The sequence below is a fragment of the Lynx rufus genome, unplaced genomic scaffold (genome assembly GCF_022079265.1).
Source record: "Lynx rufus isolate CCGP_SWC_20201006 ecotype Redwood Valley unplaced genomic scaffold, mLynRuf1.p SCAF_2, whole genome shotgun sequence".
Lineage (NCBI taxonomy): Eukaryota > Metazoa > Chordata > Mammalia > Carnivora > Felidae > Lynx > Lynx rufus.
The window spans coordinates 37455689-37483518 of record NW_025814834.1 but is presented as its reverse complement, the minus strand read 5'-3'; the positions used below and the strand labels follow the sequence as shown (position 1 = coordinate 37483518).

The 27830-nt window shown below is 37.0% G+C and overlaps 1 protein-coding gene across 1 annotated transcript in view; it reads left to right on the top strand.

Annotated features, from left to right (window-relative positions):
- PLCL1 (phospholipase C like 1 (inactive)) overlaps positions 1-27830 on the top strand; it is a 76407-nt gene that overhangs the window by 26454 nt on the left and 22123 nt on the right. The window lies entirely within an intron of this gene.

Below are 27830 nucleotides of genomic sequence, written 5' to 3'. Positions count from 1 at the left end.
TGCTCTGCTGAAAATTAATTTTAGGAGTTTGAAGTAAAGATGCCACTTTTCATATTTTCTTATGTGAAAGGACAGATGATTTAGGCAGTTGGAATAATTTATTCCTGACAGTGTGTTGAGAAGAAAATAGCCACAAACGTGATTAATTAAAAAATTAATCGTTGCCAATGTATAAAGAACATCTACTATATGTCATATACTGTTTTACAAGCTTTAATAAACTAACATTTTAATATGCACAACAACCCAATACTACTATTGTTCTCATTTTAGAGGTGAGAAAACCGAGGCATTAAAAGCTTAGGTATATTACCGAAGGTCACTCCACTAACAAACAATGGAGGTGGAGTTTGAACCCAGACAGCTTGGTGCCAAAGAGATATGTTTATGAGGAGGTGCCAGGTGAACTGTAAGACATGTTACAAATGTTTCTTAAAAATTCAGTTCACAAATATTTGCTAACCTCCTACTATGTACTGGACTTTATGCTAGGTATTGAGGGTCCATGGAGAGCAAAAGAGGCACAGACCTTGACCTCATGAATTAACAGTCTGGAGGCAGGAGGTGGGATGAGGGAAAATAGGCATCATTTGCTTAATGAGCAGGGAGGAGCTATAGCATTAATATGAAGAGGGGCTTATTTTATAATATTAGAAGACAACATGTCAGCGTGAACCCTGACTCAAACACTTTCTGATCAGATATTTATGTGGTCTTGTTAATGTGCCAGTCACTGAGAAAGGAGCTATGGATACAAATATCAGAAGAGTAATACCTGGGCCTCCAGGACTGGTGTACCAAGGGAGACAGACATATAACCAATAATGGCCATCAATTATTCAGCACTTAATATGTGACAGGCGCTCACAGCTAAGTAGCTTATATACATTTTCCCTTTCCTCTTTGCAACAAAGGTGTGCCCTTGCAGCAACTCTTGCTGACCCTGGTATGCCTCTATCCATCTCACAGATGAGGACATTGAGGCTTAGCAAGGTTTAAGCTTCTTGCCTTCATCTAGTAAATGGCAAAGCTGAGATTTCAACTCATGTCTGGGGTCTATACTACACTGTCCTTCTGCTCCCCATAAAACTCAATCCATGTGACTGAATCTAGGCAGCCTAGTGCAAGGGTGAGGCAGGCTCTGTGTGCACATTGCCTGATAGCTATGAGGCTTTAACCAAATTGTATGATCCTTCTGAAGGCTGACAATAATATTACAGTGACAATAATATATATATTTTGAAAGTTTATTTTGAGAGAGAGCACGTGCATGCAAGTTGGGGAAGGACAGAGAGAGAAAGAGGGAGAGAGAAAATACCAAACAGGTTCCAAGGTGTCAGCTCAGAGCCCAATGTGGGGCTTGATCCCATGAACTGAACCATGAGATCATGACCTGAGCTGAAACCAAGAGTCAGATGCTCAACAAACTGAGCCTCCTACGGGCCCCTAGAGTGACAATAATATTAATACTCAGGGTTTTGTGAGAATTAAATGAAGTAATATATACAAAATGTCTAAGTCACAGTGCATAAAACTAGACACTGTATACACACATGTGCATATATAAAGTAATAATAATATACATAGTTATATGTATAATATATATGTGTGTGTATATATGTGTGTGTGTGTGTGTGTGTGTGTATATATATATATATATATATGTATGTATGCTATTATTTTTGCCACGCGAAGATGACATTGTAGGAACAAGTTTGTTGTTTGTTTCTTATTTTATTTAGAAGTCTTTTAATAATTAATTTTTAAATTGCGATTTCTTATTTCTGTATTAATCTGTGACTTAAGCCCATTCACTGTTCTGTGTTTATTTGGTTTAGTGACAGGGGCTGGTTGCTAGATCGGGCTGAGCAAATACTATACATGCCATTCTAAGACAGATCTTTTGAAACATGACCAATATTCTACTATTGTAGCTAATGTACTAGCTGCTAGCATTTCAGCTTGAGTGCTAGGAACTTAAACAAGAATAGTGAATTTTTCCAAACTTTTAATGTTTCCTTTCCTTCATTGCATTTGGTGGGCTTGTTAGTCAGGTGCTCTTTCCACAGTGCTGAACAAATGACCTTCTTGGACTTTGAATTTTTAGCTGAGGGACAGAGACTAGGCTCTTTTGGAGACTGTTTAGTTCAATGATGCCTCTCTGAGAAGATCCTCCTCTCTAAGACTCTCCCTTTCTTTTTTTCTTTTTAAGCGTTTATTTATTTATCTGAGAGAGAGAGAGAGAGAGAGAGAGAGAGAGAGAGAGAGAGAGAGAGGAAGCAGGGGAAGGGCAGAGAGAGAGAGAAAGAAAACCCCAGCTGGCTCTGTGCTGTCAGTGCAGAGCCTGATGCAGGGCTCAATCTCCAGAACCACAAGATCATGACCTGAGCAAGTCAAGAGTCAGATGCTTAACTGACTAAGCCACCCAGGCACCCCCTCCCTTTATTTCTTGTATCTTGAATGTGAAACTCTTAATTCCTGCTTTGTTCTCCAGCCTTCCTGTTGATTTTCCAAGCTTCTAAAGTCTTCCAGTAAATCCCCTTTTTCTTAGTTTTCTAGATTCAGTTTACATTGCTTACAACTGGTTGAATAAGCAGTAACCAAACTTTTGAGACATAAACAGTGAATAGGTAGAATATGGCAGGGCCCACTATAAAGTTGTGCATTGCCAACAGAAAAAGTTTCCTTACATGCAATTTATTTAAGTACTCTCTACTAACTAGAGGAAGGGAGTGGGGATTGATGAATATTGGTTGAATATATGGGTTCGTGAAGCTAAAAATATTTAATTCCAATGTACTTTCCAACAAGTAGGGGAGAAGCTGAAAAAAATGAGAAATGTACGTCTAGGAAAAAGGTTGTTGGGACCAAGGAGTGGTGGAAAGGAGCATTGGCTTTAAAGTAAATTGAGCTGAGACTAAAAAAGTAATTCTTTAGTTTATGTTTTCTGAAATTCAGTATTACATTGATACAATATTAATAAATGAAGGGGAAGCTAGAGAAAAATTGGCAGAGACAAAGATAAATAGCTCTATAATAAAATGAATATGAATTATACTTAGTGTCTACACTTTCCAAGCCAGAGATGAGGACTTAGGATCCAGCAAGAAAGCTGAAGTCAAGATGGTCCTGGAAACAATCCATGTTTTTTTTTTTTTCCTTCCATTCATATTTTAGTACCATACATGGGTCCAAAATAGGGAGTTGCTTAGCATATCATTTGCATTTCCCCACACTTTGGCCATATGCCAATAGCCAACTATAATATTTTCCTCCTATCCATTTCTTTCTCTTTCACTGCTGAGCACAGAATCAAATTCTATATATAGCCATTGTATTTATTTGGGGTGATGTGATGATACATGTCTCAATGACTCAGTCTTCAGTATATTTTCTAGATAATCATTGGACCAAGATAGTTGCATCTCATCCTACCATCAGACATTAAGAGTTACTTCCATCTGTCTTTTCCCCATGCTATCCTTCAGAAATGAGTGTTATTTGGTTATTAACATAATATTAAAATCTTACAATGGGAATTTTCCCTGTTCTTTAAGTCTTCCAGAAAGAGATGCTATAATTTCACTGGCTTAGTTAACCTATTGTAGTAAATTGTTATTAATTTTGGAAGTGTTTCACTCATGAGAGTTTTGAAGTTCTTTTGGAAGAGAGATATGAATTTATACTATATGTCTGAGAAAACACAATGTGTTATTATGTGGAATCCATTTAAAGGCTTGGACTCCATCCAGAGTGTCTTGACTCCTCAAGTATAAAAAGAACTTCATTGTAAGGCAGTCACACCTGTAAAACTGAAATTAGAAAGAACCCTTGAGTAGCATTTTAGTGAGCTTTCCCAGTATATATTTTTCTAACTTGGCCTGTTAGGCATTTTAAGGAACTAAATTCAATTATCTTTACATTTTTAAAAGTTTGATGAAAAAATCAATTTTACCAGGCTAGACATGTGTCAAGTAGAAATATATAAAAAATAATATTCAAAAAATATAACTAGTAAACATTTTATTGTAAAGGAAAAATTATGAAGTTAGGTGGTCACTAGAGCTTAAAAAGGAATAAAAATATTAGGAAGTGGCTGACTTCTTATTGCTCATAAATTTCATTGATTACTAGTTGAATGACATGTATTAAATAATGATGAACAATTACTTCATCAATGAGCACTTCTATTAATTGATATGTATTTATACTTTCCCTACATAGATTTACAGCTTGTAATTTAATGCATTCCAGTGTGTGCCACACAAAAAAATCCGTTGGAGCATCTGGGTGGCTCATTTGGTTGAGTACCTGACTCTTGATTTCAGCTCAGGTCATGATTTCTCCCAGGGTCATGGGATTGAGCCTGTGTTGGGCTCTGCACTGAGCATGGAGACTGCTTGAGATTTCCTCTCTCTCTCTCTGTCTAAAATAAAAATAAAAAAAACAGTTCTTTTTTGTAGATTTATATTCAGTAGGTATGACTAATCTTTTCTGCCTGACTTGTTGGCTTTTTATTATTGTTTAAGCCTTTGCTTCTTCTGCTTTTTCTTGGCAACATTTTCATTTTTCTTGGGAAGAGCAGAGGCTGGAGCTTTTCACTTCTCCTTGGGTACTTGTGTTTGTAATGCAGGCAGATTCTCTTATTCAGGCCCCAAATTTCAGGCTGTCACATCTCTGGGAAATATTGCTGAATAAGGGCAATTAAGTGGATGTCAGTGCAGTAATACACTTTCTAACAGAGCCTGCAAAACCACTTGAAGTCTCATTGTTGAGAGACAGGAGAAAGGAAATAAGATGATGGGTTATTGAGAAAAGAAGTATGAGAGGTATCCATCTCTGAAAGACTGAATGATAGCAAGAATGGAGTCACCCTCAACCAAATGACCATTTAAAATCATTCTTTGTGACTGTGTGTGTGTGTGTGTGTGTGTGTGTGTGTGTATGTGTGTGTGTGTATCAAATCAGCCTCTTCTGGTATCCATAGTGACCATATATCCTGGAGGCTTCTCTGAGGTTATATCAAGAAGGGACATGTCCAGTGTCCTCTATGTTGTCTATTGAGAACCTCTCCAATGGTGTTTCTGGTAGCTGTTGGCTCTTGTTGTAGTAGAAGCTAGAGAAAGGCTAGCTTTCCTCCTGAGGCAACTCTTTGAGAAAAGAATGTCAGTTTATGAAGTCTAGAAACAGACTCCCAGTGACAACAATGCATTAATAATAAACTATTCTTCATATTGATAATACTATCAATTGTTAAGTAACCTAAAGCAAAGGAATCAAGAGTACAGACTCTGAAGCCAGATACTTTCTACCTATGTGTCCTTGGAAAAACTTCCTTTTGTCTCTGTGCTTCTGAGTCAATTGGGATATGCTAGATTGTGCTGTGGCAACAAAAATGTGAAAATCCCAGTGACTTAAAACAATAGCTTGTTTCTTGCCTCTACTGTATGTCCATCACAAGACATACACAGCAAGTTTATTTTAGGAACACAGGCTAATAGGAACTGTATCTAATACTTCTACAATCCTAGAGGTAGGGAAAAGCACAAATTGGTTTTAAACACTTCTGCCATATGTTCACTTCTGTCATAGGTCTGCCATATGACACATGGAATCATAGTTTCCTTCTATTTATATTTGAATGGCCAAAACAAGCCACATGGTCAGATCTGAATTCAGTGGAGTGGGGCAAGTGTATACTTCCTCAAGGAAAGGGAACAGATTTTGGTGAATATAATGAGGTTCCTCAATTACACCCACTTCATAGGATTATATGAGGACTAAATTGTAGAGGCCATTTTTAGGCAAACAGCCTTGAGCAATGGAATGTAGAAAGGGCCCACAGTGTTCCCCTGGCTGAATACAGACTTGCCATCAGGTGACCCACCTCAGTATATCCACAGGCCCTAACTGACCAATGGGCTACTTACAACTAGGCACAGCTACCAAAAAAGGGAGAATTCCATATATTGCCATACCTCTTCCTCTTCTCCCTTTAAAACCGAACCCCACCCACTGCCTCTCCTTTGCTGTCCTGCCTGCCATTCCCTTGTGTTGTATTCAATAAACTTCTATCACCTTGTTTTGCTTGAGGTGAATCCTTTTACCTTCTGCATCACCAGCTTCCACCCAATCACCACCCCACATTTTGAAGTCCCCATCTGATTTAAACACCCCATTTAAACACCACGTAAGTGAGTTAAGATATATAAAGTGGTGTATGGCATATAAAAAGTGCTGTATAATTGTTATTTTTATTATTAGTAATTAGCATTCACTGCTTATAATAAGCAGGTAAGTGATTTTCACACAACAGCTTAAGTCATTTTAAGGGTAATGCTGTGAAGTTAGTGGTACTACACCCATTTTGTAGATAAGAAAACTGAGGCTTGAGAGGTTAAGTAACATTCCCATTGGTGTACAGGTACTGAGTGAGGGAGCAAGAATCTAAATCCAGAGCCCATGCTGTCAGCCCACTATGCTATATTGTTGGAATATTAATAGTACCATAATAATGATATATTAACTGAGTGCTTTCTATATATCAAGTATTGTACTAAGTGCTTTATGTCTATTATCTTATAGAGAGTAAGTGTCCTGTCCACATAACATGAGAATTCCAATCACCTTGGCAGTATATTCCCACAGTGCAGAAAGGTACATTGAAAGCGTGTAGCTTTAGACCACCAATTCTCCTTGTTCTGACGTTATACTCACCAAGCAACTCTGTTATCAGTTTGGCTTCCCAGGTATACTTTTCTGGGGGAGACAGAATGGATTGACCAAGTGACAAAACTAGTCCTATCTGCCTGGAGGTCTCATTTGTTTTTGTAAACATGTCAGTTAACTTCCTTCATTACCAGTGCATCTCCTATGAGTTTGGGTAGCACGTGAATTAGCTCCCCAGATGTAATTGAACACTTGGACAGATACCACTGAAATTAGGAAAGGAAAACAAAATAACAAAAATACCAAAGCCGAGGGCCTGACCCTGGACCCAACCCGAGAACCCAGCCAGCCTCCTCTTGTTTCTCTTGGACCAGGTTACTGTTCACTCGATTTCAGTCTAGATGTTGCTAGCCTCCACAACTTGATGAGGTAGAGGAAGTGCCTCCAGCAAGAGCTTTGCAAAGGCTATAATCCTATTCATATTCCTTCCTCAGCCCACTCCTCTACACCCTCAACTCTATCTCTCAGATGTTCACTCTGTCCTTTATCACCTAAGCCATTAGAGCAAAAGTCCTGGAATCTTCTTCCTTTGAATAGCAAACCTGAGATGATTTGGAAATGAGAGGTGAAGTCCTTATAGGTAAGGACTCCTCAGGCTTCACTGAGAAGAAAGGAGCCTGACAGGAATATTGAAGAGGCTGTAAGTCATTAATCTTGAGATGTGGACTTACAAAGAGTTTTCAATAAAGCTTTAATTCTGTTAAGTCTAAGGAAAATATTTTCTAGTAATACATACAAAATAACAAGATTTGGGGCTGTGAGTTCCTGTCTATTTTATCTTAAAATTGATTATCTGAGAGTTTTGACGTATAGGAAGTTGGACATGAGTTTAAAAATCTTCAACTAATATAATTTTTAAACATTAGATTATCTTCTCTGGGGCTAGATTTTCTCACCTAAAGATGGGATCAGGTTTTATGATAGCTAGAGTCCTAAGTCTTCACATTTTATGACTATATATTATTTTCAATCTTTTTCTGTGCTTAACTACATTACATTGCTTAAACACACTGATCCTTTTGTCACTAAACTTATCAATAGTGTAAATCTCTCTACTTACATACCCTCTCTTTTATATCTTACTCCTCCTCCTTTGTTTTATTTTTAACCTATGGCACTATGAAACCCTAATTACACTGCGTTTCTATTCTTACTTCACAATTTCTCACTGTAATCTCTCCCACTGCTATATTTTCCCTTCCTGATTGCGCTTTACAAATAAGATGATCTATTCTTACCATCTTGTTGGGAATTTTTGTTTTCCAAAGTTTTTTTTTTTATTGTGCTAAAATACATAGAACATAAATTTTGCCATCCTAACCATTTTTAAATGAACAGTTCAGTGGTATTAAAATGCATTCATAGTGTTGTGCGACCATCACCAACATCCATCCTGACTCTTTTCTCTTGTAAACCTGAAACTCAGGATCTATTAAACAATAACTCTCCATTCCTCTCCCTCCCCAGCCCCTGACAACCACTGTTTGATTTTATGTTTCTATGATTTTTGACTACTCTAAGTAGTCATATAAGTTACCTCATATAAGTGTGATCATGCACTATTTGTCCTTTTCTGACTGACTTATTTCACTTTGCATAATGTCCTTAAGGTTCAGTGATGTTGTAATAAATTCCTTTATACAGCTAAATAATGTTCTGTTGTATACATTTTGTATGTGTGTTTTACATTTATTTGTATGTTTATTTTTGTTTTATTTTATTTTTATTTTCATTCCAGTATAGTTAACACACAGTGTTGTATTAGTTTTAGGTGTACAATATAATGATTCAGTAATTATATACATTATTCAGTGCTCATCAGATAAATGTACTCTTTAATCCCCTTTACCTATTTCATCCATCCCACACCCACCTCTCCTAATCATCAGTTTGTTCTCTACAGTTAAGAGTCTGTTTTTTGGTTTGTCTCTTTTTTTTTCCTTTGTTCATATGTTTTGTTTCTTAAATTCCACATATGAGTGAAATCATATGGTATTTGTCTTTCCCTAAATGACTTACTTTGTTTAGCATTATACTCTCTAGATCTATCCATGTTGTTGCAAATGACAAGATTTCATTCTTTTTGGTGGCTAAGTAATATTGCATTCTATGTATGTACCATATCTTCTTTATTAATGAGCACTTGGGCTGCTTCCATATCTTGGTTATTGTAAATAATGCTGCAATAAACATAGGAATGCATATATCTTTTCAAATTAGTGTTTTCATTCTCTTTGGGTAAATGCCCAGAAGTGGAATTATTGGATAATATGGTAGTTCCATTTTTAATTCTTGAGGAAACTCCACACTGTTTTCCACAGTGGCTGCATCAATTTACATTCCCACCAACAGGGCACAAACATTGCTTTTTCTACACATCCTTGTCAAAATTTGTTTCCCATGTTTTTGATTTTAGCCATGCTGACAGGTGTGAGGTAGTGGTATCTCATTATGGTTTTGATTTGTATTTCCCTGATGATCAGTGATGTTGACTATCTTTTCATGTCTCTGTTGGCTTTTTGTATCTTCTTTGGAGAAATGTCTGCTTATGTCTTCTGCTCATTTTTAATTGGATTATTTGTTTCGTGTATGTGTGTTGAATTGTGTAAGTTCTTTATACACTCTGGATACTAACCTTTTATTGGCTATATCGTTTGCAAATATCTTCTCCCTTTCAGCAGGTGATCTTTAGTTTTATTGATTGTTTCCTTTGCTGTGCAAAAGCTTTTTATTTTGATGTAGTCCCACTAATTTATTTTTGCTTTTGTTTCTCTTGCCTCAGAAGACATACCTAGAAAAAATGTTGGTATGGTCAATGTCAGAGAAATTACTGCCTTTGTTCTCTTCTAGGATTTTTATGATTTCAGATCTCACATGTAGGTCCTTAATCCATTTTGTGTTTATTTTTCTGTATGGTATAAGAAAATGGTCCAGTGTCATTCTTTTGCATGTTGCTGTCCAGTTTTCCCAATACCATTTGTTAAAGAGATTGTCTTTTTCCTATTGCATATTGTTGCCTTCTTTGTTGAAGATTAATTGAACATAAATCGTGGGTTTATTCCTGGGCCCTTTATTCTGTCCCATTGATCTGTGTCTATTTTTGTGCTGGTACCATACTATTTAAATTACTATAGATTTGTAGTATATCTTGAAATCTGGGATTGTGATACCTCCAGTTTTGTTTTTCTTTTTCAGTTGCTTTGAGTATTCGGGGTCTTTTGTAGTTCTGTACAAATTTTAGGATTATGTGTTTTAGTTCTGTGAAAATTGCTGTTGGTATTTTCACAAAGATTGCATTAAATCTGTAGATTGCTTTGGATAATGTGAATATTTTAACAGTATTCGTTCTTCTAGTCCATGAGCATGGAGTATCTTTCCATTTGTTTGTGTAGTCTTCAATTTCTTTTATCATTGCTTTATAGTTTTCAGAGTACAGGTCTTTCACCTCCTTAAGTTTATTCCTAGACATTTAATTCTTTTTGATGCAATTGTAAATGGGATTTTTTTCTTAATTTCTCTTTCTGCTACTTCTTATTAGCTTATAGAAATGCAATGTATTTCTGTTTATTAACTTTGTATACCATGACATTACTGAATTCTATCAATTTTAGTAGTTTTTTGGTGGAATCTTTAGGGTTTTCTGTATATAATATCATGGCATCTATAAACAGTGAAAGTTTTACTTCTTCCTTACCAATTTGGATGCCTTTTATTTATTTTTCTTGTCTTATTGCTATGGCTAGGATGTCCAGTACTATGTTGAATGCAAGTGGTGAGAGTAGACCTCCTTATCTTCTTTTCTGATCTTAGGGGAAAGCTCTCAGTTTTTCACCATTGTGTATGATGTTACCTATGGGTATTTCATATATGGCCTTTACTATGTTGAGGTATATTCCCTCTAAATCTACTTTGTTGAGGGTTTTACTATGAATGGATGGTCTACTTTGTCAGATGCTTTTTAAGCTTTTATTGAAATGATCATATGGTTTTTATCCTCTCTTATTGATGTGCGGTATCATGTTGAGTGATTTGCAAATATTGAACCACTCTTGTGTCCCAGGAATAAATCCCAGTTGACTGTGGTGAATGATTATTTGTAAGGTATTGTTGGATTTGGCTTGCTAATATTTTGCTGAGGATTTTTATACCTATGTTCATGAGAGATTGACCTGTACTTTTCTTTTGTTTTTTCTTTTCTTTCTTTTTCTTTTTCCTTTTCTTCTTCTCCTCCTCCTCTTCCCCCTCCCCCTCCCTGTCCTCCTCCCCATCATTCTCCCCCTCCCCCTCCTCCTCCTCTTCCCCCTTCTTCTTCTTCTTCTTCTTCTTCTTCTTCTTCTTCTTCTTCTTCCTCTTCTTCTTTTCATAGTGTCTTTACCTGGCTTTGGTATCATGATAATGCTGCCCTCATAGAATGAATTTGGAAGCTTTCTTTCCTCTTCTATTTTTGGAATAGTTTGAAAAGAATAGGTATCAATTCTCTTTAAATGTTTCATATCATTCACCTGTGAAGCCATTGGTTCTGGATTTTTGTTATTTGGGAGTTTTTTATTACTGTTTCAATTTCAGTTCTGATCATGTCTCTTCAAATTTTCCATTTCTTCCTGACTCAGTTTTGGGAGGTTGGATGTTTCTGGGAATTTATTCACTTTTTTCTAATTTGTTCAATTTGTTGGCATATAATTCCTTATAATGTTCTCTTAAATCCTTGTATTTCTGTTATATTTTTGTTGGTTGTCATTTCTCCTGTTTCATTTATGACTTTGAGTCCTCTCTCTCTCTTTGATGACTCTGGCTAAAGGTTTATCAATTTTATTTATCTCTTAAAAGAACCAGCTCCTTGTTTCATCAATCTATTCTATTGTCATTTTAAGGTTCTTTTATTTAAAAAAAAAGTTTATTTATTTATTTTGAGTGAGAAAGAGAGATACAGTGGGAGAAGGGCAGAGAGAAAGGGAGAGAGAGAATCCCAAGCAGGCTCCATGCTGAAGTGCAGAGCCCAACATGGGGCTTGAACCCATGAACTGTGAGATCATGATCTGAGCCAAAATCAACAGATTATCAGCTGACTGAGCCACTCAGGCATCCCTGTTTTAAGCTTTTATTTCATTTATATCTTTATGTTTTTTCTTCCTTCTACTGGTTTAGGATTTGGCTTGTTCTTCTTTTTCTACCTTCTTTAGGTATAAGGTTAGGTTGTTTATTTGAGATTTTTCTTCTTCTTGAGGTAGGCTTGTATTGCTGTAAACTTCCCTCTTAGAATCACTTTTGCTGCATCTTAAAGATTTTGGACCATAGTGTATTCATTTTCATTTGTCTCCCTGTACTTTTTTATTTCCTCTTTGATTTCTTGCGTGACTTATTCATTGTTTAGTAGCATATTATTTAACCTCCATGTATTTGTACTCTTCCAGATTGTATCCTTATGGATGATTTCTAGTTCCATAGCATGTGGTCGAAAAAGATGCATGGTATGACTTCAATCTTTTTGAATTTGTTGAGACTTATTTTGTGGCCTGATATGTGATCTATTCTTAAGAATTTCCCGTGTGTACTTGAAATGAATGTGTATTTTACTGTTTTAGGATGGAATGTTCTGAAAATACCTGCTAGATCCATTTGGTCCAATGTGTCATTCAAAGTCCCTGTTTCCTTGTTGATTTTCTGTTTGGATGATCTATCCATTGACATAAGTGGGGTGTTAAAATCCCCTAATATTGTATTAATATTATTGTATTACTATCCATTGCTTACTTTATGTTTGTTATTAACTGCTTTATGTATTTGGATGCTTTCATGTTGGTTGCATAAATATTTACAATTGTTATATCTTGTTGGATTGTTCCCTTTATGATTATATAGTGTCCTTCTTTGTCTCTTGCTACAGCTTTTGTTTTAAAGTCTGTCTTGTCCAATATAAGTATTGCTACCCCAAGTTTCTCTCACTGTATTTATATGATAAATGCTTTTCCTTCCCTTCATTTTCAACCTGCATGTATCTAAAGAAGCTTCAAATGAGTCTCTTGTAGGCAGCATATAGTTGGGTCTTGCTTTTTTATACATTCTGTCACCCTTTGTATTTTTATTGGAGCATTTAGTCTATTTACATTCAAAGCAATTATTGATAGGCATGTACTTATTGCCATTTTGTTACTTGTTTTATGGTTGTTTTTGTAGTTCTCTGTTCCTTTCTTCTCTTGCTCTCTTCTCTTACAGTTAGTTGACTTTCTCTAGTGATATATTTGGATTCCTTTCTTTAATTTTTGCATATATATTATTGACTTTGATTTGTGGTTACCATAACATCTTTGCATATAGCAGTATATATTAAGTTGATGGTTGCTTAAGTATGAGCACATTCTTTACTCTTCCCCTCACATTTTAGAATATGGTGTCATACTTTACATCTTTTTATTTTGTGAGACCCTTGACTTATTTGTATAGATATACTTAATTTTACTGCTTTTGTGCTTTGTACTTTTCTTACTCCTGCTTATGGTCTTTCCTTTCCACTCGAAGAATCCCCTTTAACATTTTTTGTGGGTCTGGTTTAGTTTTCATTAATTCCTTTAACTTTTGTTTGTTTGGGAAACTCTTTATCTCTGCTTCAATTCTGAATGAAGGCCCTGCTGAATAAAGTATTATTCGCTGCAGGTTTTTTTTCTTTCAGCACTTTGAATATATCATGTCACTCCCTCTGGCCTGCAAAGTATCTGCTGAAAAATCAGTTTATCACCTTATGAAGTTTCCCTTGAATGGAAATGTTTTTGTTTCTGTTTCTCTTGCAATTAAAAAAAAATTTTAAATGTTTATCTTTGAGAGAAAGAGAGAGAGAGAGCAAGCAGGGGAGGAGCAGAGAGAGGGAGACACAGAATCTGAAACAGGATCCAGGCTCTGAGCCATCAGCACAGAGCCCAACGCGGGACTCAAACTCACAAACCATGAGATCATAACCTGAGTCAAAGTTGAATCTTAACCTACTGAGCCACCCAGCTGCCCCTTTTTTGCTATTTTTAAAATTCTCTTTTTATCATAATTTTTTTTTGCCATTTTAATTACTGTATGTCTTGGTGTAAACCTCCTTGGGTTGATTTTATTGGGGGCTGCTATGCCTCCTGGATCTGGATTTCTGTTCCCTTTCCCAGATTTGGAAAATTTTCAGCAGTGATTTTTTTTTTCAAATAAACTTTCTTCCCTCTTTTCTCTCTCTTTGCTTTCTGGGATCCCCATAATGCAAACGTTATTATGCTTGGGGGTATCGCTGAGTTCCCTAAGTCTGTTGTCATTTTGTATTATTATTTTTTTCTTGCATCTTTTCATCTTGATTGCTTTCCATTTCTCTGTGTTCTAGTTCGCTGATCTGTTCTTCTGCCTCCTCTTATCTACTATTCCATCTAGTGCATTTTTAATTTCAGTTATTGGGTTCTTCATCTCTAATTGGTTCTTTTTTATGCTTTCTCTTTCTTTGCTGAAGGTCTCATTGAGATCCTCCACTCTTTCTTCATGTCCAGGGAGTATCTTTACAAACATTACTTTAAATTCTCTATGAGGCTATTATCTGCATTTTGCTTAAGTCTCTAACTGTGATTTTGTTGTGTTCTTTCATTTGGGACCTATTCCTCTGTCTTCTCATTTTGTCTAACTCTCTGTGTCTGTTTCTTTGTGTTAGGAGAGTCAGTTATATCTTCTGCTCTTAAAAGTAGTGGTCTTATGAGGAAGAAGTTCTTTAGTGCCCTGCACTGTCCCCTGTTAACCAGAACCAGGCACTTCAGGGCTGTCTTCTATGTGTGTTGTGTGCATCCTGCTGTTCAAACTGAGCCACTTTCTCCTTCATTTCAGTCATCTGCAATTGCTCTCTTTGTTATGGGCAGGATTTTGTTGTTGTGTTGTCAATAGGCCAGTCTGGGACTGCCTTGGGCTTGAGCATAGTCAGTATAGGCACTTGGCAAGGATGCAGTAGTGCTTTCCCTGTGTTGTACCTGAGAATCTTTTGTTGGTAGGTGAGACCTGCAGTCAGACCAGATATCTGCCACCAGCCCACTGCTGAAGCTGAAGTCTGACTGGTGAGTGTGGTTATCTTTTCCTTTCCCTGGGGCAGGCATCACATTAGAGTGGTGCTGGCACCTGTCAGGGCTGTTGATAGACTACTAGGCTTGTGGCACTGCTTTGGATGCGTTCAGACCAAAAGCAAATTGGAGGGGATGGAACTGCAGAAGCACACAGGTGCTGGTTGGCAGTGTTAGCAAGGTTTGTGCTGGTGTGCTGTGGGAGGAGACCTGGAGCAAAAGCCTGGCTGGTGGGGGTGTGTCTTCAGGGGATTGCAGGGGCAGGGTACACTGTTAACAAGTTAGGTGGGGAGTATTGGCTCCATAAATAGTTGGGGAAGGAAATGGCCAGCTTCTTTCCTCCTGGAGAATTTTCCCAACATCCCTGCTCCTCTACCACACATTCTGAGATTAATAAACAAATTTCCTTCTTATATACCCCAGGCATTTTTCAAAGTGCTGCTTCTATGCTATATCTCTGTGGAGCTGTTTATTGTACCATCTCTTTAAGGGCAGGGACTCAGTTGACTCTTGCCCTCCCTGCTCTCCTATGATCCTGCTAATTTTTAAAGTTCCAGGTTTTAAGTTCCACTGATTCTAAGAACTTGTGAAATTTGGCCCCTCTGGTTTTCAAAGGCAAATGTTATTCATCATCCTGTGTGGGCTTCCCTGTGTGAGTCTATTTCTCTCCCTTATCTGTGCCTGTGGTTTCCCTCCCTCCTGCAGACAGTCCTGGGGGTCTATTTAGCTGCTGACTACATCTCTGCCCTTCCTACCCTCTTTGATGCAGCTTCTTCTCTATATTTAGCTGTGGAGAGTTTGTTCTGCCAGCCTTCAAGTCTTTTTCTGGTTATTTACATGATGTGAATGTTATCTAGTTGTATCCATGGGAGAAAGCTAGCTTAGGGTCTTTCTGCTTTGCTATCTTCCCTGAAAGTCCTATAAATACTACAGTTTGTTTATCCATTCATCTGTTGATGGATGCTTGGACACTTTCATGTTTTAACTTTTGTGAATAATGCTGCTATAAACATGGATGTACAAATATCTCTTTGAGATCCTGATTTCAGTTCTTTTGGGTATATACCCAGAAGTGAAAATTGTTGGGGGGGTGCCTGGGTGGCACAGTCAGTTGAGCATCCAACTTTGGCTCAGGTCATGATCTCACGGTTCATGAGTTTGAGCCTTGCGTCGGGCTCTGTGCTGACAGCTCAGAGCCTGAACCTGCTTCAGATTCTGTGTCTCCCCCTCTCTCTCTGCCCCTTCCCTGCTCGCACTCTGTCTCTCTCTTTCACACATACATAAATAAAACATCAAAAAAAAAAAGAAAAGAAGTGGAATTGTTGGTAATATGGTAAATCTATGTTTAATAGTTTTGAGGAATCATCATACTATTTTCCACATTGGCTGTACCATTTTACATTCCTACCAGAAGTGCACAAGAGTTCCAATTTATACACATCCATTTTATTTCTTTTCTTTCTCTCTTTTTTTTTCTTTCTTATTTTCATTTCTTTCCTTCTCCTGTCCCCCTCTTGTCCCTCTCCCCCTCCCCTCCCCTACCCCCCCCCTTCCCCTTCTCTTCCCCTTTCTCCTCCTCCTCCTCTACTTCCCCCTCCGCCCCTCCTCCTCCCCCTCCCCCTCCTCCTCTTCTTCTTCTTCTTCTGATAGTAACCATCCTAAAAAGTGTGAGGTTGTATCTCATTGTGTTTTTTTTTTTTTTTGGTTTGTATTTTTCTAATGATTAATGGTGTTGAAAAATTTTTTCATGTAATTATTGGTCATCTGTGTATCTTTTTTGGAAAAATATGTATTCAAATCCTTTGCCCATTTTTGAATTTGATTGTTGCTTTTTTTTCTTTTCATTGTTGAGTTTTAGAAATTCTCTATATATTTGGGATGTTAATCCTTTATCACATACATGACTTGCAAATATTTTATCTCATTCTGTGGGTTGCTTTTTACTTTTAACATATTGTATTTTGATGCACAAAGTTATAAATTTTCATGAAGTCTATTTTGGCTCAGGTCATGATCTCATGGCTCCTGGGATTGAGTCCCACGTTGGGCTCTGCACTGAGAGCATGGGATTGGGTTTCTCTTTCTTTCCCTCTCTCTCTGTCCCTCCACTGCTTCTCTCACTCTCAAAATAAAAAATAAACTTTATAAAAATATTTCATGAAGTCTAATTTGTCTATTTTTTCTTTTGTTGTCTATGCCTTTGATGTCGTATCTAAGAAATCATTACCAAATCCAACCTTGTCAAACTTTGCTCTGTGTTTTTTTCGTAAGACTGTTATAGTTTTAGGTCTTACATTCAGGTCTTTTCCACTTTAATTTAATTTTTGTATGTGGTGCTAGGTAGCTGTCCAACTTAATTCTTTTACATGTGGATATCCAGTTTTCCCAACATGGTTTGCAGCAAAAACTATCTTTTTCCCACTGAATGGTCTTAATATCCTTGTCAAAAATAATTTGTTCATATACACGAGGGTTTATTTCTGGGCTGTCTTTTCTATTCTATTGGTCTGTATGTCTAAGTTAATGCCTGTATCACACTGTTTTGATTACTGTAGATTTGTAGTAAGTTTTAAAATCAGGAAGTTTGAGTCTTCCAGCGTTGTTCTTCTTTTTCAAGATTGTTTTGGCTATTCAGGGTCTCTTGGGATTCCATGTGAATTTTAGGATGGAGTTTTCTATTTGTGTAAAAACATCATTGGGATTTTGATAGGGATTGCTTTGAATATGTAGATTGCTTTTGGTAGTATTGTCATCTTAACCACATTGTCTTCCTGTTGGGAATTTTTGCAAACGGAATGATGTTATCCTTTCTTTCATTTTGCGAGGGCTGCCCTGCAGTGAAAATACTCAGAAAACATTATAGACAGTCTGATTATTAAATTCAGTTTATAATTCACAGAATTCCACTCTGGAAATACGTGGTATAGCTGTTAAACTCTATAAGTAAAGTGCTCTATAATAAAAAGCAAATTGTATAGCAAGGACCACATAAGTAATTACTATCTCAAGACATACCTGTTTGTTCATCTGTCTAGCCAGCTAGCCGGCTGTGCTCAAAATGTTCCTAACAACATAAAGTATTTCTGTACTGTTAGGTTAAGTGTGCCTAATAGCTAATGAAAGGAATATTGTGTATCGGCCTACTCTTTATCTTCTTTAGGCTATATTACTTTAAATTTTTTTCATTTTATTTTTTAGTTTTTTTGCCAATTAAATTTTTAAAAATAATTTTTGAATGTTGGCAAACAGTTATGATATTTGTCATGCTGGAAATATTCGGTGACTGCAGTTGAGAAGGGCAGAATAGCGATGATGCCAACATTGAATGTCTGATTCTAGTGGTAGCTGGTTTAGTCTCACTAAGCCTACCAAGCCACAGACTCATCTGTAATTTCAACCAGATGCCTTACAATTCATGCCATTTATCACCAGGAAGAAGGTGGCAGGTGAGAGAGAATGAATGGATTAGTCCTAAGAAACAACTCTAATTATGTATCAATACCATTATCTTCATTTATAAAAGGAAGTATTATTAGGCCTTATGAAGTGAAGAGTATACATTTAGAAGGCATAGCATCTATTCCTGGGATTTCATAGGCTAAGTTTGATACATTTATACTCAGATTAGGTATTTGAAAAGGTATTTAGGGCACATTTTTTTAGAACCTTGCTATTCTTTGGCTTATTAGGGCAGAATAAAGACTTCTTATTCTATATCAAGAAGTTGATTTAATTTATTTCCACTTTAAAATTTTATAAATAAGAAAGTGCAAAACATAAACAAGTCTTCTAATCCATAAATGAGCAAACTGTAATTTTTGTTTTGGTTCAGTAAGGCCATATTCTTCATCCATCCAGTGCCCTTACTGGGTGTTAAGCTTTGTACCTGAGAATGTACTAGTGAAGAAAAACATGGTCCCCTGGTCTCATGGAACTGATAGTCTGGTGAGAGAGGCACCCATTAATAATCACACACTGCATATTAAATTTTTTACTGTGATAAGTGCCATGAAGGAAAAGTTGCATCGCATACTGAGAGTGTGTTATGGGATTTGACCTAACAGTAGAGGTCAGGAAAGCCTTCCATGAAGAAGTACCATTTAAGCAGAAAGTAAATATCTTTAGCTTTTCATTGATTCCAAAATTCTGCCTGTATCTTGATTCTTGAGTGTGGTTGCCAAAACAAACTGAAAATAATGGTGAAAATAAAACAAATCAAAATAAAGATATGCTACATCTCCTCAACTTGGTCTTGGGAGTTCTAAAATGTCTGCCTCACTCATTTAATTACCACTCATTAGCATCATAGCTAATTAGTTATTATATCAAATCTGGCAATGAGTCATATTGTCAATTTTAAGTGAACTTAATCACTCATTTTCTAAAATAATAATCCACAGCAACATTCTATGTTCATGTGTATCCATAAAATTTATTTGACAGCTTGTAGTTGCTGAGGAGGACGTTGAAAGGTTGGTTTTTGAGAATTTTCTGTTATTTAAAGCTGAAAACCAGAGAGAGGATTATATAGTATACAATATTTGCTGTATTAGTGTTACAAAGAGCAGTATTTTTTAAAGGAGTCTAATTAATGCATCTATAGTAATAAAGTCACAAATGTAAACCATGATTTCAAACAGCTCTTGTCAACAATATAGGACAGTTCAGATGGAATACTAATGCTTCTTAGCAATAAGCAGGCTCGTTCCATGGTGTCCAAATTTCTGCCTTGGGTGGCTGCATCCCAGCTGTGCTGCCCAGGAGTTTAGTAGAGATAAAAGCTAGGCTGTTGACATGATTATGGAAGCACAGACCACTTTACTTGATCTCCAGTGGAACTAAATTTAGTGTCTCTCAGAGGTACATTTTTTTTTCCAGATGAAAGCTGCATTTTATAATGATTTTCAATAATTCAGAAGTGGCAGGATCCTAATGAATAGATGCTTCATAGACCAGAGGACTAGGTTCCAACCTGTGAGGTTGGAACGGTGTTACTTTTCTCACAGGCAAACTTTCTTTGGAGAAAATTTGTTTCTTACACAGTCTTTGTTTAGGGTGAGTTTTAGCTAAGGTGAGTTTGATGGCTACAATGATATAAGTGGGAAAAAAATATTGATAACAAATGTGTTTCATTCTAGTTTCTTTTTAAAATTTTTTTAATGTTTATGTATTCTTGAGAGAGAGAGAGAGACAGAGTGCAAGGGGGGGAGCAGCAGAGAGAGGGAGACGCAGAATCCGAAGCAGGCTTCAGGCTCTGAGCTGTCAGCACAGATCCGGACCAGAGCTCGAACCCATAAACTGTGAGATCATGACCTTAGCCAAAGTCGCTCAACAGACTGAGCCACCCAGATGCCCCCATTCTAGTTTCTTATAGCCCTTTCAGTTTTTCAGACTCAAGCTCTTCTTTCTTTCATGTTACTCTAGGGAGAAGCTGGGATACATCTGTCTAATATCCTTATTCTTAATTCACATCAGAGCAACATGAGCTTACTTCTCTGAATGTGTATGCAAGTGTGGTGTGTAAATTTTCAAGTAAAAACAAATCCAGATTTAGGTAAAGAGAGATTTTATTTGAAAGGATTATTGCAGTAAGGGGAAGGGGACCATTTCAAATAAATAGGGAGAATGTTCCTTCTGTAAAATCTGTAAGCTTCTCAAAGATCAGGCAAAAAGGATTTTTTTTTTTTTTTTTACTGGGAAGAACAAACAAGGCTAGAAAGAACTGGGTATGGGAGAGTGAGTGGCTGGGTATGTGATCCTAAGAGGCTATTAAAGGGCTGTCTGCCAGCTCAGGCTGCAGGAGGGGTAAAGTTCAGGGGCCTGAAGGAAATAGAGAAACCTAATTAAAGTTTGGCCAAGTCAGGGAGGTAGGTATTTTGTCCAGTTTGGTTAGGGGGTACAAACAGTTCAGCTAATCATTTCTGAAAGGGAATCTGGAGGGTCTGTGTTTGACCTTGGGATAAGTAAACAAGGAGGGCACCTATGAGTCTTATCTAACTCATAATGGGGAATGGTAGTTGTTTGCAGTAAACCATTTCCTGGAGTAAACACTAAAGGGTGGGAGATTTCTAAACGACACTGTTTTCCAGGAGCACAGGACTCAGGTAAAGTTTAATATCATCAACATACACACCTACATAGGTAAATATGTATATTAAAATGTTATATGTGTTTGTAGATATATATGTATATATATGCACACACACATATATACATATCTGTAAATGTAAACATGTAAAGAACAAGTTAGGTTAAGAATGATGAAATTAAATGTTACTTTTTAAAATCCATATTGAAAAGAACATGATGGGCAGCAAGAAAATTTCTCTCAATCCAGAGGTGGTTATCTTCCAATTTAATTAGACTTCTCTTATTTCAAGTAGATCCAGTGTGCTCAAATAAACATCATGTATAAGATTACATACCCATAGTAACAGACCAGCAGGGAGGGGGTGGGTGGTGAGGGGAACCTGTTTTTCCTTCTTATGTCCAAATCCTTGTTAAGTGGTTTTGTATTGTTAACTACTCCGCATATATTTGTGATACTTTAAGCATTTATAATAAATTAAAGCACCTATTCACCAAAGCAGAATAATTACAAACAAAATTTTCCTTTTAAAGAAAAATTCATGGCTTTATGAAAAGATTAACTATAGATTTTTTTGAAAAAGAAATCCCTTTGGATTCTTAAAAGTAAGTTCAGATTCATAAAAAAATTTACACATAACTGTTTAGAAAACTATTTGAATAAGTCAAGAAACATTCATCATTATCATCATAATGATATTAATGCTTTGAAATAAAGTAACTTCTGGAAGGAGAAGATATAGAACTGAGTCCCAGACTTTTGCATTATTAGATGATTTCATGGAAAGGTTATCAAGTCATTAGGCAGAAGCCGCTTGCTTTCAGAGGCAAGTAAGAGCATAGGTTTCTTTCTAGCTGAAGAGAATCCTTTGGCATGCAGGAAGATACACTAACCTCTTATGATTTGGTCTGTAAATCTGCCAGGACAAAGCGATGTGTTCTAAAAATAGCCAAACTCTTTGAGTATTTATTTAAAAAATACTATTCTCAATGGACTTTTGAGTCAATGGATTCGGGGATGAAAAGTTCTTAAATTGCTCTACAGTGTATTCCAGGATAAAAAGATTGCAATCCAAATCTCTGAGGCAGTAGCCCTTAATCATCTAGAATATTCTAGATTTCCCAGCTGTCTGCTACTAAGCAGCTGGCATTATGGAACAACTAGAATAAAATTGATTTGTGGACCCTGTTGCCTGAGAGGCATTAATCTCTTGGGGTAACAAGAAGTTCCTTATCAATTACTGGCAAATTTAGTTGCAGAAAGTTGAGCTTTTTTTCTTCAACATGCATTAAGAGATCTATTTCTAATAGACCTTTAAAATATACTAGCTACCCAAAAATTCTGGGCTGGGTTTCAGCACTTAATTCTGATTGCCTTGGGTCAGAAATGTGGGTTTGTCGTGCTGTGATTTTCTGTTTCTCCAGATTTAAATGAACTTCACCTTTTTTTAAGGCAAAAAAATATAAATAAAATAAATACATATATAAATATATAGAGAGGGAAGGTTGAATGTTTTAGAGTATTACTTGTGTTCCCTGGTGGAACATTATTATATCAGTAGTTTATTCCTTCATACTGCATGGGTGAGTACATTTTGAACATCTGATAGAATAGCCATATTGACAGTTGAGAGCTATAGACAATTTATTTGCTGGTGAAATCATGGCTGGTTGCACACCACTTCCTCCATTCCCTTACCTTCCAGATGGTTCTTTACACTTATTATACATAGTGCAGGAAACAGCTCTTTTGTTTATTGTGGATTTGATATCAACTAAGAAACTGACATCCAAAGCTGCTAGAAATGAAGCTGGCATGTAAATGCTTGTGTATGAAAAGTGTATTTTAATAGTAACTATGTCCTAATATTAAATATGAATAAATGAGACTAAAGATTCTTAACAATGTATATTGTGTATTCTCTGAGTCAGCCCACAGAGTGTTTTCATGCAATCTGAAACCAGAGAGGGAAAAAAGCCAGCAACTTCCTTCCTGTTCTCTTTTATCTGTAATACGTTTTTGCCTGGGAGAGGAAGAATGTCATTGAAAGGAACAATTATATGTATATATAGTGTGTGCTTGTATGCTATATTATAACATAGCCCTGGCTCTTATATTAAACAATTCCTTTATTAACCCTACTCATCCTAAGCTTTGCAATAATGCGTGAAGATACAATAACAACATTAAAAGCTATGTCTTCCTCTGAATTTTTTGTTATTAAAACCATTCTCAGTTGTTCTTGGGAAAATCATATAAATGTACAACAATATAATAATTATAAGCACTGCCAGGGTAGAAATTCCATTTCTGAATTCTGGAAAGTACTGTCTCAGCTACTAAATTGCAGTTGTGTCACTCAGACTATGTCATTTCTGGGATCCTTCACTTAATAACCACCAACTTACAGATTATTGGGTTTGTCTCAGAAAGTGTAATTTTGTCCTAAAACTTCCTCCCCGGCCAGAGGGAGAGGGAGCAAATAGTGAAGTGATTACCACTGTTCTTATTCTTTAAATAACTGCTCCTGGGAAGGTCATTTCCTTTGGCTCCTTTGTCAAGGACGCCCAGGAAGGGTTTTCACAGGACACCTTGAACTACAGCTGACCTTGATAATTAATTATGAGACTGTGAATTTCATTGAAGTTAAACACCAACACACCAAAAATGATCTTACTGTAGCTCTTTGATTAGACATTTCTACAGCAGTGCCATTTCTTTTCTTGCAACACGCAGTTGGACAATCTGATCCCTGATTGGGCTGAGCTGCCACATCCTACCATGTGAGCTGTGCACTATGCACTCTAGGGGGTGCCATTTCCTTTGTGTCTGTGCCCTCTGCATTGGTCTTAGAGCCTCCAAGAAGTTGCCAGTCCAAGTATTTTTCTATCTCTCGCCTTCTATTTTCCATGAAGGGTTTGGGAGTGTTTTTAAGTATTTATTACTTATGTTAATTACGATCATTGTCTACCGCAGCGATTTTCCCTGCTGAGGTTTCCACTTAAGAGAAGTCCTCAGTAACTTCAGAAGGATCCATGTGCCGTGCCTAGTCTCCTCGTGAGCCCATCATTGTTTTGGATAGCGGAGCACAGTAGAGAAGCTCAACAATCCAGAGTGTTCTGGATTTCAGAAGAGGAAAATTTCATTTGTAGCTGAGCTTGATCTTAGTTAGATCTTTTTTAAAAAAAATTTATTATTTTATTTAATGAAATTATTTTTCTAATATTTACTTATTTTTGAGAGAGAGAAAGAGACAGAGCACAAGCAGGGCAGGGGCAGAGAGAGACACACACAGAATCCTAAGCAGGTTCAGGCTCTGTGCTGTCAGCACAGAGCCGGACGTGGGGCTCAAACTCACAAACTGCAAGACTTGAGCCAAAGTTGGACGCTTAACCACCTGAGCCACTCAGGCACCCCAATCTTAGTTAGATCTTAACTTTGACTCTTTTCAACAATCAAACTTACTTGATTCAGTTTGTCAACTCCAGATGACGGAAAGAGAAGACGTTGAGAAAGTAACAATCCGATCCACTTTTCAAGTCCAATACAAGCTTCTTGTGAAAGAAAATTTAATTAAGATTTTTTAATATTCAGAAAAAAAAATGCTTAGAAAAGAAAAATTTAAGAGGATTGAAAAACAAATGAATAAACAAACCTTTTTAATAGCCCAAGTAGAGTTGAATGAGAGAAATGTTTTGATGTCTGTCAGCTATAGGAAGTCATTCCAAATTCTTGGCCTGGATAGGTGATCCTCTGTGATGGGCCTTTTTCTTAGCTCTGTACTTTCACATCTCCACATCCACAGTTCTGTGGTTCCTGGCACACATTGGGCAGTTTCCAGATTCTGTGCCTTCGCATATGCTGTGCCTGATGATAGTAAGGTTCTTTGCCTCCTCAGTCACCTAACTAGCCCTCCTCCTTGCTGAAATCTAGCATATGTTATCTATTACCTTTCCAGGGAAGCTTTTTCTGCTCTTTTCTTTCTCTCCATGTACTCCAACCCCCAAATCTCATCAAAACCAGATAATCTCCTTTTCAGTGCAGTGTCTATAACTTATATACAATTTCATCCCTATGGTCCCCACCCTGACTCGCTACAGCATAATGATTTGTTCCCATGTCTTTTTTTTTTTTTTTTTTCATATGAGATTGTGTTCCTTCAGTGTGGGGACTGTGCCTTAGCATGGTGCTGGGCTTAAGCTGTGAAAACAGGATTACAGAAGCTAAACAATTTGTTCGGTGTAGCATAAGTCACTAGTAAGACGCAGAACTAGATGCAAACTTTGATCTGTGTGACCCCAAAGTCTGTACTTCACATCCAGAGTCATGGTGTCCAATGTCACCACTTGAGGCCTGTGTGACACTTGGGAAGATGGGTGCTTCTGTGGTTCTTGGCAGCTGCGTTTTCTCATGGGTTGCCATTTAGTCCTCTTCCTTCCTCCTTCTATCTCTGGGGAGTTTCATTCTCCCTGGCCTAAACTTACCCAGGCTCATCTTTCCTACCAGGATATTCTGTCTTCACAGAACAAGGCAGGCACCTACATGCACTAAATGGTAATTTGGTTTTGACCTTTCCTCTCAGTAGGCCCAATGCCTACCTTTATTTTTTCCATCTTCCCTATTCCTATCTTTTGCCTTTCAGACAGTTAGGGACTATTCACAGGGGAATTTATAAAGTTGCACAGGTTTCCAGACCACTGCCTCAGCTCCCTTTTCAGCCATTGTCCTCAGTTTACACAGTGTGTGTGCCACGTGTGCAAAAGCACACAAATATCCTGAGTATATGTCGTATACAATTTTTGGTGGCCCTGTTCTACATTTTACCATTCTAGTGCCCACATTCAGTTTCTTTATTGTTATAATAGACACTGTATATGGTATGTGCTCAAGGTGTGTTTGTTTAACTGAATTATTTGAATATAAACCTAGAAAAGAATAGTAAAAATTGCCCCGGTGTAGGAACACTTCACTTGTTACTGCTTTTAGTTGCTCATAAGAGGACTGAAAAAGCATTCTTCAGTTGTCTTCAGGTGTCTTATCTTTTTTTCCAACATGGTTCAGATCATTAACATTCCAAGTGGCTGAACTTCAGATATTTTTATACGATCTTTTTAAATAATCTGGGTAACTTTCATCCTTGAGTTCCTGCCTCCCTTTGTGAATCATCACCATCTTCATCACTGTCACTTTTAAAATATTTATCAAGAGCTCATCTTACACTTAGTGCTATAAATATATGAAAATGCCTTGAGAGTTCCCTTTCCTTGCTAAAATTCACTTGCCAAACAGGCAAACCTTATCCCTATGGTCTTAGTTATACTTCTGGAAAAATCTCCTCCTCTTGAGATCATTATTTGTATTCAGTAACTTAGAGAATTATTGAAAAGCAACCTTTGTACACCAAAACAAACTGGGACATTTTAGGGAAAATGAGAATATTCACTGTAAAACTGGAAATCAAGCATATGGGTGATTAGAATTGAGGAATATGATTCTCTTTAAAATATTTTAAATGCAGACTGTACTTTAGCAACAGCAACAAATAATAAGAGCCAACAGATATAAAATGCTTATTCTTTGCTGACACTGTTCCAAGTACTACACGCTTATTAAACCATTTAATTGTAATAGCAACCATATGATGTAGGCCCTATTATTTCTGATTTATACATGAGCAAACTGAGGGACAGAAAGGTTAAGGAATAGCTAACCTTTAAGAAGGCCAACTAGCTAATGAGTGACGGCCAGAATTAAACCCAGGCACTGTGACCTGGAGTCCTCATCCGTAGTATGACAAGACCGTCCCACCTCTTACATGTCTATTTCATATATAATGTATGAAAAAGTGCGTGGTAAAGCCATACTTTATAATGATCATTAAAGTCCTAAGCTTACAAATATATAAATACCGTGGGGGGTCCACAGATGGGCAGAGAAGTGTTTGTCATTCTTAGTACAGTAGGCAAACCATCCCCAGATTTTAAACACAGAGGTTTCTAGTGTGGTTGGACATAGATAATAAGTTATCCTGAGACAGAAATGTTGAGAGAGGGGTGACTGTTATGGGCTGGATTGGGTTTACCCAAAATTCACGTGTTAAAGTCCTAACGCCCAGGATCTCTGAATGTGACTGTATTTGGAGATAGTGTCATTAAAGAGGTAGTTAAGTTACAATGAAGTCATAGTATGGACCTTATCCAACATGACTGGTGTCCTTGTAAAGAAGGGGAGATTAAGCAGACATACACAGAAGAAAGACCATTGAGGACACAAGGGCAAGAAGGCTATCTACAAGCCAGGGAGAGAGATCCCAGAAGAAACCACCTTGTCTACATCTTGTTAACAGACTTCTAGCCTCCAGAATTGTGAGAAAATAAATTTCTGTTGTTTAATCCTCTTGATTATTCCTGTGACTGTTACACTTTGTTATCACAGCCTTAGCAAGCTAATACAGTGACTGTATTAGTTTGGGCTGTTACAACAAGAATACTGTAAAATGGGTGGCCTCATCAACAAACAGTTTGAGGTCAGAGTGTCAGTAGGTCAGGTTCTGGAGACAGCCCTCTTCTTTATTTCCTCTTATGGTGGAGAGAGAGTGAGCTTTAGTTCTTCAGCCCTTAGAATGGCACCAATCCCATCATGGGGGTTATACCCCTATGACCTCATCCATACCTAATTACCTCCCAAAGGCTTCACCTCCACATATCATCACACTGAGGATTAAAATTTCAACATATGAATTTTGAAAGGACACAAACATTCAGTTCATAGCAGTGACCCAGGACAAAAAAAAAAAAAAAAACAAAAAAACTTTTGAAAGCTAAAGTTTAAGGAGCTTTCTAATATAAAACTCATCAGAAAAAAAAATACACATTTTTCTTTCTATTGATTGTTGGCTGATATATATAATTTGATTGCATTTTTTTATGTGAGGGGCGCCTGGGTGGCTC